Source organism: Anabrus simplex, chromosome 1 (assembly GCF_040414725.1).
Source record: "Anabrus simplex isolate iqAnaSimp1 chromosome 1, ASM4041472v1, whole genome shotgun sequence".
Classification (NCBI taxonomy): domain Eukaryota; kingdom Metazoa; phylum Arthropoda; class Insecta; order Orthoptera; family Tettigoniidae; genus Anabrus; species Anabrus simplex.
Window position 1 is genome coordinate 140,524,832 of NC_090265.1, and position 21,053 is coordinate 140,545,884.

Here is a 21,053-nt window from a genome sequence, read left to right on the forward strand (position 1 = left end):
CTGTCTGTAATTCCTTTTGTTTTTGCCAAATTTTCAAATATTTATCCGTTTTAGGTCAACTCAAGACTGAATCGGTGGTTTTTACTTTTCGTGTCTGTTTTGTCTGTTTGTTTGTCTGTTTGTCTGTTCCACCAACACGTCGAAACGGCTGGATAGATCTCAACCAAACTTCATATTTAGAGTATACTCATCCCGGGGAAGGTTTCTATATGCATATCATTTTAAAATCTTTGAAAAGACGGGGGTTTTATAGGAAAACCACAACGGTTTTCCTCCATTTTCTCTTATACTATTGATTTTCTGTAAACTCTGTGGGCCATATGTGAAAGGTCTCTTCATTATAAACAACTTTCGTTATGTTCATAATTTACCTTACTCTTCAAATGACGGAGAAATTTACTATTTTCTGTCCATACCATGCTCTGCATTGAGTGACCGACAGACCGACAACGAATATATGGATTACCATGGCAACGTCTCTGACTGCTGGCCAGCAGGGAAGTAACGTATTGCCATTTTCCTCATCATTCCTTTAAATTCGTGGTTGTTCCTTGGGTAGAAACCAAGAGAGTCGTCAATCGGCCATTCTGCGGGATATTGGCGGAATATCATTGGAAGTTATAACCGTCCTCGAATAGCTTGAATAATAACACAAATATTCATCTTCTTATCTGATTACCTAAGAATCGCTACGTCTAAATTTCTCTCCGATTACCGCTTTCTTATGTCCATAACTGACACCGGCATAATTTATTGAGGAGCGTTTGATTTTCCAATACATTCACTTGGTATTTACATATTTGTCGTCATCCGGATGTCCTCAGTTATAATCCATTTTCTATTAATTTCAACTTACTAAACTGTATTATTTTCTTCCTTAATTACCACGTATGTATGCGAGTGCTAATCCCGAATGCTGGACACTCTTTTCTTTGAGGAAATATTCTAAGCTATGCAAATGTATAACTTTTGGCCCAGGAAAATTGCGAAATATGAATGCAATTTTAACGACGGTGCAGACCTTCGTTTCGGGGTAATTGGTGGCTAATCAGTAAGTCGTATCACAAGTCAGAAAGCAAATGGCGTTTCATTTTGGAGAGATCTACAACTTTTGTCCTATGACGTTTCGTCGTATTTCTATCCCTAATACGTTAAATACAGCTGTATTTCTCGATTTCAAGTTGATCTTGTACTTTTACACTATATGTTGTCATTTGGCACACTTATAGGAAAGGTAGAATCATGACATTCGGCAGGCACATTGACATGAACATTGGCCATGTTATAGCCAAATTTTATGATTCTAGCTGTCACATGAGTATCAAAATATACAAAGTAGTATGTGAAAACTGTACAAAATTTCACCCCATTCAATGAATTTAACTCAATCTAACCCATAAATATAGAAGATACGAGAAGATGTCATAGGACCAACCATGTAGAGCACTGAAAGGGGCGCCTGATGGTGAAGTTCGTTTGTAGATACGTCGTGCAGTTTCAAAGCAGTAACTATCAAAATAAAGGTCTGCACTTCTAGAGTGTGTCTGTACATTGACAATTTTGGCGAAATTTTCGTACGGTTATCCGTTTCAGGTGTAATAATGACCATCTGCATACATTCAGTTTTGGTGTCTGTCTGTTTGTTTGTCTGTTTGTCTATAACTTGGAAACTACCGGATATATTTCCACCAAACTTGATATTTAGAATCCACCTGTCCTTTGGTAGGTTTAGGGCAAATATTGTTTCTAAATCCCTGAATTGACTGGGAGATTATACGAAACCGAAACCGTGATTTTGCATTCCCACAAAATATACACAACCAAACTTAATGTAAATTTACCTGCCTTAATGGAAATTAATTTCTAAGCCTTTTTCCTCATGTGCATCATTTCAATACGAGAATTAATAAGGGAGATATCATTAACGGACCGTTTTCCGGTACAAGTCCCACCGGACTTAACTCAAGAGCGGGTGCGTGTAAAGCGTATTTTTTACAACTTGAAAACTGCTGAAGATATTTGAGTCAAACTTTACATTAACATCCACCTGTCCAACGGTAGGTGTTAATCGTCAATAACATTTCATGTTCCCGGAATGGACTGGCGGTTTATAGGGAACCGAAATGGTGATTTTACTCTTACACAATATATACAGTACAAGACCAACCTGACTTGAAATCGACCAAACGTGATGGAATTCCATTTCTAAAACTTTTTTCATGTGCATTTTTTCGACAGGAGGATTAATAAGGGAGATATCATAAACGGTCCGTTTTTCAGGTTAAGTCCAGCGGATATAGCCCAAAAGGTGTACGTGGAGCAGGTTCCTTATCTGTCTATGTAAATAAAATCGTAACGACTGTGTGCCTGTACATTGACAATTTTGGCGAAATTTTCGTACAGCTACACGTTGAAGGGATAATAATGACCATCTGCATATTTTTTTTGTTTAGTTTCTTGAAAGTCCTAATTTTTACACTCCTCACCGAAAACCCAGATTGCGGCATAATCTGCCAGTCGAAGAAGGATATTGAAATTTGGCAAAATTATACGTTTTAGCCTGTAACGGACGGAAAACTTCCAAGATCTTTAAATGTTTCCCTTTTTATCCCGAAGAATATTGAACTATGGAGGCAATTTTAATGATGGTGCAGACCTTCGGGAAGTATTATCACATAACGGATGGCACAATCCCCGTTCAATTTGGAGTGATCTACAACCTTGGTCTTACGACTTTTTGTCGTATTTCTATCCCTTTTACGTTTGATTTTTCTCTATTTCTAGATGGTAAGTAAATTTCGACTTTTCACATACATAATTCATACCTTCCATCACTTATAGGAAAGATAGAATCATCAAACTATACACGAAAATTGGTCCACCCAGTAGCCATATGTGAGCCAAATGCTATGTATGTAGCTGTCACTTAATTATCCGAAAAGCAATGCAATGTGAGATAATCTTACACAAATTTTACCCTATTCCACGTTTCCAACTCAATCTGACCCATGAATAGATGAGATATCATAAGACCAGCAATTTAGGCCGCTAAATCCGGCGTCTTATGGTACAATCCTTTCTCGATATGATGTACCGTTTAGCAGCAGTTAATCTGTAAATGAAGGTCTGCAATATTGTAAACAAGCACATACTTTCGTATGTCGAACTATATATATTCACTGATGTCGATTTTGTAGCGATCGAGAAAGGGTGTGTCTGCTATTGTAATCAGTACTCCCCACACCGACTTTGACTGGCAGTAGGAATGGGGTCCTTCTCCAATTCCATTGTAATGAATAATTCACTTCTCGATTTGACTTGCAGAAGGCAAGGGAGCATGCAGTTTTGTTCAAAACTCCCCTTACCCGATTGTGTTTGGCTGTAGGCAAGCGTTCCCGCAGTTATAAACAGATGTACCCATCTAAAATGTGACTGGTATTAGCCATACTGGCCTGCTATTTTGATGGAAACTCACCAACTTGGTGTGACTGGCAGTAAGCTGGCTAGCAGTTGGAAAGGGGGCCTGTCATTATAATGATAACTGCACAACTCAATTTTGACTGGTTGTAGGGAAGTTTCCTGCCATTATAACAAAAACTCCTCAATTTGTAATATGTCTGGAAGTAGGAAAGGGGGGCTGCCATTGTAACGGAAACTCCCCAAATCGATTGTGACCGCGCAGTAGGCAATGGGGCCTGCAATTATAATGTAAACTTCCCAACTCGATTGTGAATGGCAGTAGGCAAGTGAGCCTGTCGATATCATCACAAATCCGTAACAAGCACTTTACATTGGAAACAACGTATGGGGACCTCTCCATGCTGTTTCTCGGATAATGCTAAGAGGCATGCTATTTTAAAACAATCTTCATGTACAGTATTTACTTCAATATTCGTGTACAATGCAAAATACCGTAGCGAAGCACGGGTACATTTGCTAGTATAATATAATATAATATAATATAATATAATATAATATAATATAATATAATATATATCTCCGCTTTGTCCAGCACAAATCTCGCATGGCGTGACCGGGATTTGAAGCACGGAACCCAGAGGTGAGAGGTCAGCGCGCTGTCACCTGAGCCACGGAGGCACCTGCATAAAGTAATAAAACTGTACCTTTTTTAAAATTGATATAGGCTAAAGCGTAACGTAATAACTTTCTTCGGCTTATCCCAGCTATTTCTGGGGTCGCTGGAGTCACCCAGGGTCATTCATTTATTTTGGCCAGGGGTTTAATACTGGATATCCTTCCTGAAGCCACCTAATTTTTTAATCAAAATCTCCGTTGTCCCTCCAGGGTTAGTTTTCCCTCGGACTCAGCGAGGGATCCCACCTCTACAGCCTCAAGGGCAGCGTGAGACTTTGGGTCGGGGATACAACTGGAGAGGAGGACCAGTACCTCGCCCGGGCGTCCTCACGTGCTGTGCTGAACAGGGGTCTTGTGGGGATGGGAAGATTGGAGGGGATATACTTAAAATAAACAAGTAAGGGGTAAGGAAGCGGTCGCGGCCTTAAATTAGGTACCTTCGGATGTTTGCCTGGAGAGAAGTGGGAAACCACGGAAAACCACGCAGAGGATGGCTGAGGTGGGTATCGAACCCCCCTCTACTCATTTGACCTCCCGAGGCTGAGTGGATCCCGTTCCACTTTTCAAATTTCGTGGCAAAGCCGGGAATTGAACCCGGGTCTCCGGGGGGGGGGAGGGTGGCAACTAATCACATTAACCACTACACCACAGAGGTGGACGAAAAAAATAATAGGTTATACATATTTCGTGTAATATCACTTTTGCGAAAAAATGCAACCTCTACTGATATGTCCCAGATAGAACATTTTAACGTTCCTTCACTATGCCAATCAGTTCTCGATCTTTCTGTGAACGACTTAAGATTGCTTTATTGGTAATATAATTAACCCATGAAGTATGAATTCTTCTTTTGAAGATCCACGTTTCAAATACTTGGAACTCTGCGGAACGCATTGCTATTCAGTGTCCAATGATCGGCATCACAGACAAGTACTGTGTATGCATAACACTTCGCAAATTTGTATCTTGTCTCCAAGGAAATAGCACTTTACAAATTAAGGCTTTTGGCACAGAGTAGACTCTTGTTTTTCTTCAGGAAGCTTACTAGAGCCAGTTGAACTCTTGTTCTGGTCTCTAAGTCTAGATTTAGGACATGTGAACTTCCGAATTTAGTCGAGTAAATTTCCCATTGACGTTCAGGCAGATGTGACTTTATTGTTTCGACTGATGACCCACCCTTCACGTTTTCAGCGCTAACTTAAAGACCAATAATGTCTCCTTCAGCTGTTGTTCTGTCCATTAGCCGCTGAAAATCCTCAGAACTAGTGTCATCTGCGTATCATAAATTATTTAACAGTCGCCATTAACTTTTATGCTATCTTCTGCACCTTGTAATGCTTCGAACAACTCTTAAGCCCCTTGTTTTCGGTACAGGTTCCTAATGTAGTTCTCGATTATGTATCCTCTTGGTCCCAATAATGTGAACTGGATCAGAATGTCTGACGCATTCAAACGCCTTGACATAATCCATGAATCAGATCTCTGCAGTTTTGCAAGAGAGTCCGCAATCTAAGTAACGTTTCTCGTATTCTCAGGCTTATACGGAAACCAAAATTCTCTTCACTCAAGTCTATCTCCCATTTCCAAAATATTACCTTGCGCAATATTTTCAGAAGCAATTTGGAAATGTGGCTCATTAGACTGATCAGTCGGGAAGTTATTAGCCTAAATTTGTTGGCATTTGCCCTTTTGGGAATGGATATAAAAATTATTCCAGGCAATCAAGTGGAATATGCCCTGACTGGTACATATTTTTAAATTTCTCTAGTAAACAGGCTGTTTTCGTCTATCAGCTTTATTATGATTTCAGGATGAATTTCATCAGGACCAAGTGCTCTACCTGATTTTAGTAATTTGATTGCTATTTAAAATTTATAGGTCAAGATGAGTGGTCTAGTCTCCCCACTATTGGTAATTCCACACGTTTCGGTCTCTCCCCCCACCCCCCCACCCCCACCCCAAATAAGCTTTCAACATAATTTATTTATTCATCCTACGATTCTTCCCGATCTGAAACCAGTTTTCTTTCTGAGCTTAAGAGTGGCGTACATGAGGATCTGTGTGAATTAGGAGCCATGTAGTATTTGGACGGTATGTTCGTGGTCCTAGGTGTATTTTGATGTAGAGAGGTATTTACAAACTATATGCAGGTGCTATGGACACATTATGCGCATAATTCATTAGAATTCTAATTGCTAGATATTTACATAGTTAGGGATGATATTTATGTACAAATGTATGTAAAAATAGCACAGTCATCTCCGTACAGGCCATGATGGCCCCTGGAGGGGTGTAAGGTAAAGGCTTCCGCTATCTGTAATCTCGGCACTTGGTGGGGTAGAGTGGTTAGCTCTACGCCCGGCCGCCTTTGCCCCCAGGAATTAACCTGGTACTCATTTCTGGTGTAGGCTGAGTGAACCTCAGGGCCATGTGCACCTCCGGAAGTGAAAATCTCGTTTCTTAAATTTTACGTCTTCCTGAGGGGGAATCGAACCCACGTCCTTCCGGATGAACCGAGCACGACTTTACAGCCTCGGCCAGGCAGCCCCTACAAATTTATGTTCTTCTTCTTATTTATCTGTTTACCCTCCAGGTCGGACTCAGCAAGGGATCCCACCTCTACCGCCTCAAGGGCAGTGTCCTGGAGCTTCAGACTCTGAGTCGGGAGATACAACTGGGGAGGATGACCAGTACAAATGTATGTAGTCAATCAATTATCGATGAGTGCATTTAGTGCTGTCGCCCAAATGGCAGTCTCTCTATCACTTGCTTACTTAGCTGTTTCTTAAACGTTTTCAAAAAACTTCGAAATTTATCGAACATTTCCATTGATAATTTATTCCAATATCTTACTCCTCGTCCTATAAATAAATGTTTGCTCCAGTTTGTCCCCTTGAATTCCAAAGTCATCTTCATATTATGATCTATCCTAATTTTAAAAGCTCCGCTCAATCTTATTCACGTACTGTCATTTCACGCCATCATCTCTCCACTCACAGCTCGAAACATACAGCTTAGTCGAGCATCTCGTCTCCTTACTCCCAAGTCTTCCCAGCCTAAAGTTTGCAACATTTTCGTAACACTACTCCTTTGTCTGAAATCCCAGAACAAGTCGTGATGCTTTCCTTTGGATCTTTTACACTTGTCGAATCTTTATTTTCTATTTTGTTTTACGTCGCACCGACACAGATACGTCTTATGGCGACGATGGGAGAGGAAAGGCCTAGGAAGTGGAAGGAAACGGCCGTGGCCTTAATAAGGTACAGCCCCGGTATTTCCCTGGTATGAAAATGGGAAACCACGTAAAATCATATTCAGGGCTGCCGACAGTGGGGTTCGAACCCACTATCTTCAGGATGCAAACTCACAGCTGCGTGTCTCTAACCGCACGGCCAACTCGCCCGGTGAATAAGTACTTCTGATTTGGCACTGTATCCCAACCCATAGACTTTAATATATACCCAGAAAACGTATCAATCCCAGCTGCCTTTCTAGCCTTCAAATTTTGTACCTTTTTCAAATGTCTTCTTTATCAGAGGTAAATTTCAGTAATTCTCCAGTATTAGTCGCCTTCTCTATCTGGATATTATTGTTATATCGAACTCCCTTTACATACTGCTGACTGAATACGTCTGCCTTCTGTAAGTCCTCTTATACACTCCCCTTGTTCATTAACGATCCCTGGAGAATCATTCCTGAAACCTGTTTATACATTAAAGGGACCTTCGCCGTCCAACGGTTTTTCTACACCGTAACTCAGGCACGCAGGGCATTCCCTGTTAAAAAATGTTCTGACCACGTGGACAGAAGAAATTCCGAGAGGTGTCACCTCAGGGCGAGCTCATCCTCAGTCGTACTGTACTTCCTCAGACGACCGTAACACCACTCTTCGTTATGCATCACTATTCACCTTATCATTCAGCTACTTCCACAGCAGCGACCACGACAGCCACTACCACCACCGCCACTGACTTCAGTCAAACAGCCGCAGCAGCTTACCACTCAGCCGTAATGTCTAGTTTTGCCGCTCCTGACTACCAGGTCAGATTTCTTCCCACGACACCAGCTTCGCTGGGGGACAACACTACAGTTCATTCCAGTTTAAGAGGTTTCCTCCACAGTCTGCTCCGGAGGAAGAACAAGCCCCACGACGCCTTACTCTGAACCCGAAACCTGCCCCATCGACAGACATTACAAGTGCGCCTCCGCAGTCCATGGACGTCACCAATCACCCCATTTCTGCCAATTCTCCACCCACCACCACTACCTTCTCTCCACTCGGACTTTCATCCGTATCCGGCACAAGGCGTCCCATCATTTATTCCCGTTTGCTCCAACCTACCCCCTCAGGAACGCACTCATTTCTACTCTCCAACCCTGCCCCCGAGTTCCAGTCTCCCAACGCCATTTTCACCACCCTGCTCAGATTTAATATGCGCCGTGAGGATATAGCGGACATCCGACGAACAACAACTGGATTCATCATTCAAGTTAATGGGGACACCGCGGCCACTCAACTCACCACTGCAATAGGAGCTCACCAACTTGGATCAAATACCCCTTTTCAACTCCTCTCTCCTCAACCCATCAAAACTCCCCCTTCCTCACCACGCTACCGCCTTCTCAGCTGTGTAATACGAGGTGTTGACCCCTCTATTAAAGAAGAAACAGTTTATCTCCGAACTTCACGTGGAAGTTACCACTCCAAGTCAAGAGAGCATTTAGAATCAAGAACTCCTCGGGTCCCACCTATTTGGTGAGAATTCTTCTGCCATCGCCCGAAGATGTCGACCGTGATTTGGCCAGCGGGGTCTCTATACATAGACACCGCCATAAAGTGGAACCATCTCGTGCCCCGCCACCACAAGCCATCCGGTGTGAGCGCTGTCTCATCTACAATAATCATACCACCATTCGGTGTACCGCCAAGACTCCTAAATGTGGACATTGCAATCAAGATCACTCTACATCCAGATGTCCCAACACGCATCAACCCTCGCAATGCCATACCTGTGGAGGTACGCAGTGTATTCTCGCCGCTACCGTCGCCGCCCTGCACCACCTCGAAATCAACCAGAACTCATAGCCCCTATCAGAACCATTGATCCACCTACGTCACCTAGACGTCACCTTTTTCAAATACCTACAGTAGAGGATCTAATTCGTTTTGTCACCATTTCGTTACTAAATATCCTTCCCCACAACCGTCTCTTAGTCCTCACTCACTTACAAACCGCAGCAAACCAAACATTCAATCTTCATTTTCTCACTACCCATTCCGGCCTAAATTCGCACTTCAACTTTACACCCTTAGAAACCCTTGTTTGAACACATTCCCAGTACCCTCAGCTCATGCACCCACATCATAGCATCGCATCCTCACCACTATTTTTAATCACTGAATGGACTTACATCCTGTTAAATGTAGTCTTAGTGAGTGCACCACGGATATAATGTCGCTCTTCATATATTGGCCCCTCTGTCTTCAGAAGAGATCACCATGGCGAAGGACTCAACGGAAAAATTTCTAATCAGTACTGTGCTAAACTTTAGACCATCATACATGATTGTAAAGATAAAACTCATTAATCTATGTTAATATCCCAAGTGCTGTCAAACTGTATACCGTATTTATATATCAATGCACATGCAAAAAGAAATTGATGATGCCCTCCCCCATGTACTATAATAAAGTTATCCCGCTTTCACTACCCGGGAAATTACAATACCATTCTCTCCACCTCACCTATCCATCACTCCTTCCATACCACACCATCTCTCATGGCCAGAGAGGGAGTTGCCCTCTAGGTGGCCCGCCCCACCCCTTCAGGGTGGGGAGTGAAAGCATTTGAACAACAACATATGCATTAAAGTATCTATACATGTCCTTCCATTCCTCAATAAAATTCGTATGGCCGCCAAGTGTTAGCCATCATGTTATCCTTAGCTATTTTATTTTGCTGAAATCAATCACCCAGTAAGCTCCTTCAATGATTCCTTACTCCCGCAAACCATTCCAAACTCTATTTCTTTCTAGTCTACACCTCCTTCTTAATCTCTTTATTTCCCTGTTTTATTATAATGGGCCCTTACCACTTTCGAGGTACATATGTTTTCACACTCCTCAACAATTGCTTTAACTGTTGGCTTGGTATGTACATATCTACATGTGCCCTTAAGTGTATGTAGTTAGGAGTATTTTGTCGTAGTTGGATGAGTGCTGAATGTATTTGCAATGGTAGAGATCTGGTTTCTGTGTCTTAAATAGGTGGATTGTTTCCGTAACCAAACGGCTTTCACTGCCGGTGCCAGCATTTCTTCATTATGAAAGGAAGCGAGATGATCTCTGTACCCTTGTCTAGGGAGGGGTGATAAGGGTACAGAGATCTGTAAGTCAAGTAGGGATGACATAAAAATGTTAGTGTTGAACTGTAGAAGTATTGTGAAGAAAGGAATAGAATTAAGTAATTTAATAGATATATATTTACCAGATATTGTAATAGGAGTTGAATCATGGCTGAGAAATGATATGATGGATGCAGACATTTTCTAACGGAACTGGAGAGTGTATCGTAGAGATAGTATAGGAATTTTGGGATGGGGAGTATTAATTCTGGTGAGGGAAGAATTTGTAAGCTACGAAAAAATTAAAGATGATGTAACGTTCCAGACGTCACAGTGTAATTATGTTAATTTTATTATGGTTCATTAATTCAGGAATGGTATATTTGACATCATGATATTTACCTTCGCACGTAATTTTATTATAATTCATGTTTGATCATTTGCTCACTATCATTTCATTACTTTGTAAGTACGACTTTTAAACGAGGGCTGAATATCCTTATATTAACATAGACTTTTGCGACATTTATGTAAATTTAACTTGCAGTAGATTTTCCTCTATCTTGCCACATCATCGGGAAAGAAGAAGCGACAAATTTAGAAATCAATTCTTGGAAAAAGCCGGCACGTGTCCAGGCGCAACTACTGTGTTCCGAGCTGAGTAATTCAAACTGGTCACCGCCTACATTTTCAAAGGAGCGTCCCGTTGCCATGGATACTGAGTGAAATTGCTAATAGAAGAACAGTTGATATCATCGTGGGGACCCTTCATCTTCGATATCTGGAGTAGGGAGAGACATGTCACCTGATTGGACCACGCGTTTCGACCTGTAATTACAGCCAGTAAAACTTACTTAAGGGCATGTTGGAGCTCTTGGCTTCGTTCGATTCGATTCTATCTCGTATTTCGCTTTAGGTCTGATGACTTGTCTTACGGTTGATGTACCATAGTGAACGAATTTGATAGTTTATCACTTCTTCATTCTTCACTTCGTTACCACGACGTGGAACTTAAGAATTTCTGAATGATGAGCGTATAACCACTCTCATCAGGAAGTACAAACAGCTATAACACTAGACAGGTTTGTACCAGTCTAAAACAATAGGTAGCATTAAACTAGCTAGAAATGAAAGTACGGTACACATTTTCAGTAAAGTTGGAAAGATTTAATATCCTCTCCGCATAACCCAAAGGGGTTTTTCTAACGGTGATTCAGGGCTCATCTCCAATATATGGGATAGAGCATAACAGGGAGTGGTAGTTTCGAAGCCATCATCCTATTAGTGGTTGATGCACTTGGCGGCAGATGGAGATATCTCAAAGACGACCGGTGATGTTCCAGTTACAAGGACGGAGGCTTTCCAAGGACCAGCAGAACAAGACCACATGGTGAGCAAGCGAGTTAAAATATTGCAAGTTTCCGCGAGGTAGAGTCATTCGATTTTTTTGTTAAATTCATTTCCTACTTTAAATTCAGTTCACGTAAAACCGCCGTAATGTTTTATTCAGTATAATAAATGTTATTTTCTTGGTTCATTTTAATCAGTCTGCCTTAATTAGCCTTGTGATTTCTAATTCTTCTGCTTAATGATTAGTGATGAGAGTCCGTCCGAGCTTTCTTATAATTTTTTTGTTTAAGTCATCAACTTATAGACTGGCGCCCTTAGCTTGGATAGCTGCATTTCTCGTTCAATTGTTCTCCAAAAGAGGGGCAAGTCACAATGAGAAACATGAAATTCTAGGTGTAAGGCTCATTTCTAAAGATAATAGGCAACTTGATGTCTTTGGAGTGTACAGACCGGGAAAAGGTACCGCTGACAAGGATTCATACTTATTTGATAAGATAACTATCTATGTGGGAAACGACATGGAAAGGAAAGTGATTGTAGCGGGAGATCTGAATTTACCAAATGTCAAATCGGAAGGAAATGCGAATGAGAGGAAGCATGACCAACAAATGGCAAATAAGCTAACATGGGAAGGACAGCTGATTCAAGTGACGGAACCAACTAGAGGGAAAAATATCCTGGGCGTGGTGCTGATAAAACCAGATAAGCTCTACAGAGAAATCGAAGTAATAGATGGTATTACTGATCACGAAGCTGTTTTTGTCGTAGTTATACATGTGATAGAAATGGAGGTTTTAAAAGTAGGACTGTTAGGCAGTACCATATGGCTGATAAAGAAGGCATGAGGCAGTTTATAAAAAGTAATTGTGATCGGTGGAAAACGGCAAATAAGAATGTAAACAGACTCTGGGATGGGTTTAAAGCAATTGTTGAGGAATGTGAAAACAGGTTTGTACCTTTAAAGGTGGTAAGGAATGGTAAAGGCCCGCTTTATTATAACAGAGAAACAAAGAGACTAAGAAGGAGGTGCAGACTGGAAAGAAAAAGAGTTAGAAATGGCTGTGGAAGTAAGGAGAAATTTAAGGAACTTACTAGGAAATTGAATCTAGCAAAGAAGGCAGCTAAGGATAACATGATGGCAAGCATAATTGGCAGTCATACAAATTTTAATGAAAAATGGAAGGGTATGTACAGGTACTTTAAGGCAGAAACAGGTTCCAAGAAAGGCATTCCAGGACTAAGTAATGAACAAGGAGAGTGAGTATGAGAGGATCTTCAGAAGGCAGAAGTATTCAGTCAGCAGTATGTAAAGATTGTTGGTTACAAGGATAATGTCCAGATAGAGGAGGTGGCTAATGCTAAAGAAATATTAAAATGTATATATGATAACAATGATATTTACAATAAGATACAAAAGTTGAAAACTATAAAAGCGGCTGGAATTCATAAGATTTCTGGGGATATACTAAAGATAATGGGTTGGGATATAGTACCATATCTGAAGTAATTATTTGATTATTGTTTGGTTGAAGGAGCTATACCAAATGAATGGAGAGTTGCTATAGTAGCCCCTGTGTAAAAAGGAAAGGGTAATAGACATAAAGCTGAAAATTACAGGCCAGTCAGTTTGACATGCGTTGTATGTAAGCTTTGGGAAGGCGTTCTTTCTGATTATATTAGACATGTTTGCGAAATTAATAACTGGTTCGATAGAAGGCAGTTCGTTTTTAAGAAAGGTTATTCCACTGAAGCTCAACTTGTAGGATTCCAGCAAGATATAGCAAATATCTTGGATTAAATGGACTGTCTAAATCATTTGATAGGTGGATCACGGGAGACTGCTGGCAAAAATAAGTGCAATTGGACTAGACAAAAGAGTGACTGAATGGGTTGCTATATTTCTAGAAAATAGATCTCAGAGAATTAGAGTAGGCGAAGCTTTATCTGACCCTGTAATAATTAAGAGCGGAATTCCTCAAGGCAGTATTATTGGACCTTTATGTTTTCTCATGCATATAAATGATTTGAGTAAAGGAGTGGATCTCTTTGCGGATGACGTTATCCTATATAGAGTAATAAATAAGTTACAAGTGTGAGCAACTGCAACATGACCTCGATAATGTTGTGAGATGGACAGCAGGCAATGGTATGATTATAAACGAGGTTAAAAGTCAAGTTGTGAGTTTCACAAATAGGAAAAGTCCTCTCAGTTTTAGTTACTTTGTTGATGGGATGAAAGTTCCTGTTTGGGATCATTGTAAGTATCTAGGTGTTAATATAAGGAAAGATCTTCATTGGGGTAATCACATAAATGGGATTGTAAATAAAGGATACAGATATCTGCACATACTTATGAGGGTGTTTAAGGGTTGTAGTAAGGATGTAAAGGAGAGGGCATATAAGTCTCTGGTAAGACCCCAACTAGAGTATGGTTCCAGTGTATGGGACCCTCACCAGGATTACTTGATTCAAGAACTGGAAAAATACAATGAAAAGCAGCTCGATTTGTTCTGGGTGTTTTCCGACAAAAGAGTAGCGTTACAAAAATGTTGCAAAGTTTGGGCTGGGAAGAATTGGGAGAAAGAAGACGATCTGCTCGACTAAGTGGTATGTTCCGAGCTGTCAGCGGAGAGATGGCGTGGAATGACATCAGTAGACGAATAAGTTTGAGTGGCGTCTATAAAAGTAGGAAATATCACAATATGAAGATAAAGTTGGAATTCAAGTGGACAAATTGGGGCAAATATTAATTTATAGGAAGGGGAGTTAGGGATTGGAATAACTTACCAAGGGGGATGTTCAATTAATTTCCAATGTCATCGAAATCATTTAAAATAAGGCTAGGAAAACAACAGATAGGGAATCTGCCACCTGGGTGACTGCCTTAAATGCAGATCAGTATTGAGTGATTGAACACATGTTGTCAGGGGCAAGTTATGCAATTTGCTTGTTAGGCGAGGCAACCCGCCAAACTTTTATTTCTTCTTTCTTTCTCTCTCTCTCTCAAAAGATCGCTATTAGAGTTATTCTTGCTCTCCTCCTGCTATTAATTTTGGGTTGTGCTCACTGATGAGTGTTTTGGGGCGTATATATCCGTAAAACACGTCGTGTAGTTGCTGTACGAGTTCATTGGTGTTTTCTTGGTCACGTCGGTAAAAGCGCTTTGCAGCTCTGGTTATTTCTTCTTTTATCGTAGCCACCTCTAGCTGCTTATGAATCTCTCGGTTTCCTAGGTGGTAAGAGGCATCAGCAATGATTCTCAGTATTTTGTTTTTGTACTTTTGCTGTTGGTGATGCAGCACTCCTTAGCTGTGCCCCACATCCCACACTGTTAAAACATATAGCGTGACATTTGTGCGACCAGACTGCTAGTATTTTCCTCGTCCCCTCGCCTCCAAATCAAGACATTAACGCTCGGCGCGCAAGAGAGGAGCGCGGCCGGTGTGCGCGTTCCCGGGAAGGGGTTTTAGGCCAGACCCAGCCAATAAAAATAGTGAGTACTAAGTTAATGCCTGGGGGAAAATGCGGTTGTACATAGAGTTAACCAATTCACACCACTTAGTACCGATGTTACGAATAGTGGAAGATTTTACCTTCCACTTCGCCAAAGCCTATATGAAGTGTACGAAGATTACTTTGCTTTGTATACGAGGGCTGTAATTAAAGTCGTGGCAACGTAGTCCAGACACTTGCAGGAGATCGGGCATGCGCAAATAGGACATGGGATCGGTCAGTTGGCGCTGTTGTCGATGTGAAGTGTGCATTTGACGGGCTTCCAATTGGGAGTGTTGTTGCTGTGTGGCGTTGATGTGAAGAGTGTCGATTTCACCGCTCTAAAGTATGTTTTCAAAAGGTGATCAGCGTTCGTGTATTAAAATTGAGGCTTCCCTTGGCAAAAATGCATCAGCATGTTATCGAGGCTACCGGGCGAGTTGGCCGTGCGTGTAGAGGCGCGCGGCTGTGAGCTTGCATCCGGGAGATAGTAGGTTCGAATCCCACTATCGGCAGCCCTAAAAATGGTTTTCCGTGGTTTCCCATTTTCACACCAGGCAAATGCTGGGGCTGAACCTTAATTAAGGCCACGGCCGCTTCCTTCCAACTCCTAGGCCTTTCCTATCCCTTCGTCGCCATAAGACCTATCTGCGTCGGTGCGACGTAAAGCCCATAGCAAAAAAAAAAGTTATCGAGGGTTACGTGAAGCATGTGGGGGGGATGCATTACCGTATAGGACGGTTACACGAGGGGTCAAAGCGTTTCGTGCGGGTCGGAATGAGGTCTTGGAACACCCTCCGTACTCACCAGACATGAGTCCTTGTGACTTCTCCCTGTTTCCGAAGTTGAAGGAACCCCTCTGAGGCCACCGATTTCCTGACGTAGCATCTGTACTCCGCGCAGTAGGGCGCTTCGTCGCTGTCATCAACACAGAAAGCCTTGTCGACGGTACCCAACGACTTCCCGACAATTGACAAAAGGCAATAGACTTTGCGGTTGATTACGTTGAAGTAATTCAATGCAATTGTGTTGGTTAGTTCATTAATAATTTTGGGTTACATAGTATTCCTGCTTGTGCTGGCTCCTTTGTAAACAGAGAGTAACTGGGCGAGTTGGCCGTGCGCGTTGAAGCGCGCGGCTGTGAGCTTGCATCTGGGAGATAGGGGGTTCGAATCCCACTGTCGGCAGCCCTGAAGATGGTTTTCCGTGGTTTCCCATTTTCACACCAGGCAAATGCTGGGGCTGTACCTTAATTAAGGCCACGGCCGCTTCCTTCCAACTCCTAGGCCATTGCTATCCCATCGTCGCCATAAGACCTATCTGTGTCGGTGCGACGTAAAGCCCCTAGCAAAAAAAAACAGAGAGTAAGATGGGTCGAAACAGGTGGGGGATTCCCTCTCGTCCCCCTTTTAAATCGCTCACTGTATTAAATTAATTCTCCGTAAATTCTCTTTCTCCCTCTGAAGGGTAAATTTCTTCCATCTCCTCTTTTCTCGAAATGTGTTAATGTAGAGATTTTCTACTTTCCTTTCCCTGGTCTGTTTAAAACGTACCGACGCCTCGGTGGTGTCATTAAAGTGTAATTATAAGAGGAACTAAGCTGCTAATGTTGTGTATGAATCCCAGAGATCCAATTAGAAACAAGAATGTAGCGGACAAGGACCCTTTCATTAGTTTTCTTCATGATTTATGAACGACCGACAGCACAATGTGTGAACATGTAGTGGTCATTACGGTCGCGTGCTTCCTGTAAAGCCCCTTAATGAAATATCCAACGCTAATATTACAGCCTGAAGCAAGAAATATTATGTAATTAGCGGTTTGGTCACAAAATGCATTCTTTAATTTACAAATATTCTAAACAATATAGCACAGTTTGTACGGTAATTTCCGTTTCTTTGTGTGTAAAAGTTTTTTTAATGCTGAATTTGAATTACAATGTGTCCACAAGTTGGCGTTGCTTTACTGATCCATGTACTCACTTACCTGTAACTTACTTATGGAACAATTAGCGTCATATACTCTAAATAAACGAATAAACGAATACAAATATACACATTCTAATTCTGGCGTGACTTACTGGAGGGTCATTGCATCCTTCTATCCCTGACATCAATGCATTCCGGACGTCGAGTTCTGTTTTGTTGTTATTCACATTAAGGGGAGACCCTACTGAGTTTTAATTTTTCTACAATTCTTATCTGATTTTCGCCAAATTTTGGTAGTGCATTGAGATAAGTAAGTTTAAGCTAATTATAACATTTGAATGAATTTGAATGGATATTTTTCAATTTATGACAATTTTTTGAAAAAAAGTACATCATTTTCAAAATGTCCCATGCACAATATTTTAAAAAATATTTTCTTGAAACTTTCTTACAATAGTCACAACACATATTTTAATAATAATTGGTATTTATTTCAAAAACAATCCATTGGTTATCCAATTATTTCCATTTTTCTCGCTACACCTCATAACCATGTTAAAACCTATGAAAATTTTGGATTTCACACCAATATCTCTGAAAATTATAATTACATTTTAAAACGGATACTAAGTTTCATGAACCTTATAATGTAGAGTGTGTGGACACAGTTTGAAGGTAATCGTGCAAAAACTGTTGTGCAAGGAATGTTTTAAACATCTGAAATTGTTAGTTCTGAGAAAAAGATAGTTTTATAAATAAACATCTGTCAAGTAATAATACCTTCATCAGAACTTCCCAGCACCTATATTTCTCCTTCCTTAGCCCTTTTTCTCTCTTCAGCAACTGATTTTGACTGCTTCTGCGTCTTGCTAACAGTTTTTTTTGTCTTCTTTACTATTCATGGCACTTTTCTGCTTCCTGTCCCTGTCACGTTCATGACCCACTTTGTAAGTGGTTTCACTCAATTGTCTGCCATCAACTGCCATTTTGACCCTTTGACAGGCTACGGAACCCATATTGAACTCCCCCACAGCATTTACAACAGCCATGTCCACCCTTGCTTTGGAAACAAAGGTCTGTTTAGGGCATTTATGCCAATAACAGATTGTAAACTCTCATTTGGATTTTGAGTTTTTTCCCTAATACACCTCTTCAACAAATCATCAAAAATAAGATAACAGATGGCAGCACTATGCCATTCCTAAACATCATGCTCAAGAATCAAGTTGAAACACAAAAGAATCTTTGAGCTATGTCACTTTATCTGCAGGGAAGTGGGCGTGTCCATTCAAACTGAAGTGCACGTGTCATTTTAACGCCCCCGCAGAGCATTTAAAAATGGCCGTACAAGCAAAAAAATTATATCACAATGCGCGGCAAGGAATGAAATATCATCTGATGGAAAAATCTCATTTTCGGTTTCTGGACCATTTTTGACTGAAAAACTCAGTAGGGTCTCCCCTTAAACGGCATGCAATATGTAAGAGTTTCTCGCATTCTTTCTAAATAACTCCATATATTTTATCTGGAGAAACGAATGGCTAAAGACATCACTCACCGGGGGGAAGCAATAGGCCCACCATTCAGTTTTTTTTTTTTTTTTTTTTTTTTTTTTACAGCTTACTTTACGTCGCACCGACACAGATAAGTCTTATAGCGACCTTGCGGCAGTAAAGGGTATGAGTGGGAAGGAAGCAGCCGTGGCGTTAATTAAGGTACAGCCCCAGCATTTGCCTGGTGTGAAAATGGGAAAAAACGGAAAACCATCTTCAGGGCTGTCGACAGTGGGGTTCGAACCCACTATCTCCCGAATACTGGATACTGGCCACACTTAAGCGACTGCAACTATCGAACTCGGTACAATTCAGTTCACCATCGCACACACTGAAGTAAATATTTATCTTTCATAAGAAAACCTACCTCTTCTTTCAACATAATCACCCAGAGATTCATAATTTTGAGGTGTGTGTGGTAAGCACGATCATTGTTCCCACATAATTTTTCTAGTAACTCCCAATTCTACCTAGCAGTTCTCTCAAATTTCCTGGCTGACAGCGTAGCGTACTTCCTTAGGCCGGGAGAAAATGGAACCATTAGCCACTGTCACCAATGGCTCAATATGTCCACTAATTAGGTATGGAATCATAGGTTGCACTGAATACAATAAAGCCGACGTAAACGATGGCCAAGCCGACCTAAATCAAAGGCGGGCACATTCACAATTCGGCTCAATGAGCAGCGCTCTAGCTCGGGCAGGTAAAGGAGCAGAGAATGCGCTCTGACGGAACGTACAGCCTAGACTAGACTAACAATGCTTTCATTCCCCACCCTGAAGGGGTGGGCCGGGCCACCTAGAGGGTAACGCCCTCTCTCTGGCCAAGAGATGCGGGCGGGTTGGGGAGAAGTGACGGAAGAAGGAGGTGGGTAAAGGATGTGAATATGTAGGAGATGGGAGGGGAATTGTGCCTATGCCTAGGTGCTGAATTTCGTTGAGGGAGTTTATTAGCATAGACGGTTACAAAATAGTACAAAAGATATTACACAGATTTAAAAGTACGTAGTAGGATGATACAAAGGCTGTTGGACGAAGCTGGGGTTAGTGCTAGAGGTAAGGAAAAGGGCTAAGATGTGAAAGATACAGGAGAAGTTATGCAGGGAAGTGAGAAAGTTGTGGAGAGGGTTTGTTGGGTGTGGTATGGGAGGAGAAAAACCGGGTGGAGGAGGGTAAAAACAGATTTGTGGACTCGGTGGAAGGAAACGAGGAGCCGGCCGGGGACGGCGACGGGGTGCATGAGATCGGTTAGCAGGTTGAGGAGGAGAGCGAGATGGTCCAGTGTGATGATGGCGGCTTTGAAGATGGATGCCGTTGTTGATGAAATGCTGGGCGATGTCCGGAGTCGGCAGATGAAGGCGAACGAGGTGGGTAGGTCCTCTAGCGTTGAAAATCCGAGTTGCTCGGCGAACTGGTGTTCTTGTCAGGCGGAGGTCTTGAAGTATGGCGTCGTTGGATAAGAGCGGGTCCACTCCTCGGATGACGCAGGTGCAATCGGTCGATGGTGGCAGCATTGTACCGGTGGTAGTGTCAGTTGCAAGCGCTGGTTCTTGACTCGATGAGGTAGGGGTGGGAGGCGTGGTGATAGTAGTGGTCATGATAGGGATAGGGTGGGTTGTTACCGTAGTCGTGAGCGAAGTTGTGAGGGAGGTGTGAACTGGGGAGGTTGTGAGGGTGGTAGTAGTGGTGGTGGTAGTAGTGGTGTAAGGAAAGGACAAGGGTTGTGGCGGAGGTGTGTAAGGAGGTGGATCAGGAGAATAGTCCGGGAGTTGCTCTAAAATATTGCTGGGAGTGTCTTCCATTTGATGGAGGCGTTGGCAGATTTGTGCACCAGTGGCGAGAAGATGGTCACTTACGGTGGATGTTTTGAAGAAAAGCAGGGCGTCGTTTGATGGTGCAGAACCTTCATGTAGCCTAGTGGCGCTGTATACTCCAGACTTGCGGAGTTCAGATAGGATGGTGTCTTCAGTGATGGATTGTTGGACGTCCAGGACAATACAGGTGTGCATATTGGGAGGTCGACTTCCGATTTGGTGTCTGGCCTATATGCTTTGTTGGGTCGGCTGGGTGCGATGGGAGAGTTGCGGCGTCACCCGGCCGAATCAAAAATGAGGAGATAAGGATGTACAGAGTCAGCTGTTGTGACAGACAGCAAAAAGCCGAAGTCGTCCGTGTGCTGAGAGAGGATGTGACCACCTAGCGTACAGCCTAGTACGGCTCTCAGTTACATCTAGTGGAGGAACGCGTATCTATTTAAACTTTTAACATTTTTATCGTAACTAGTGCTTCGT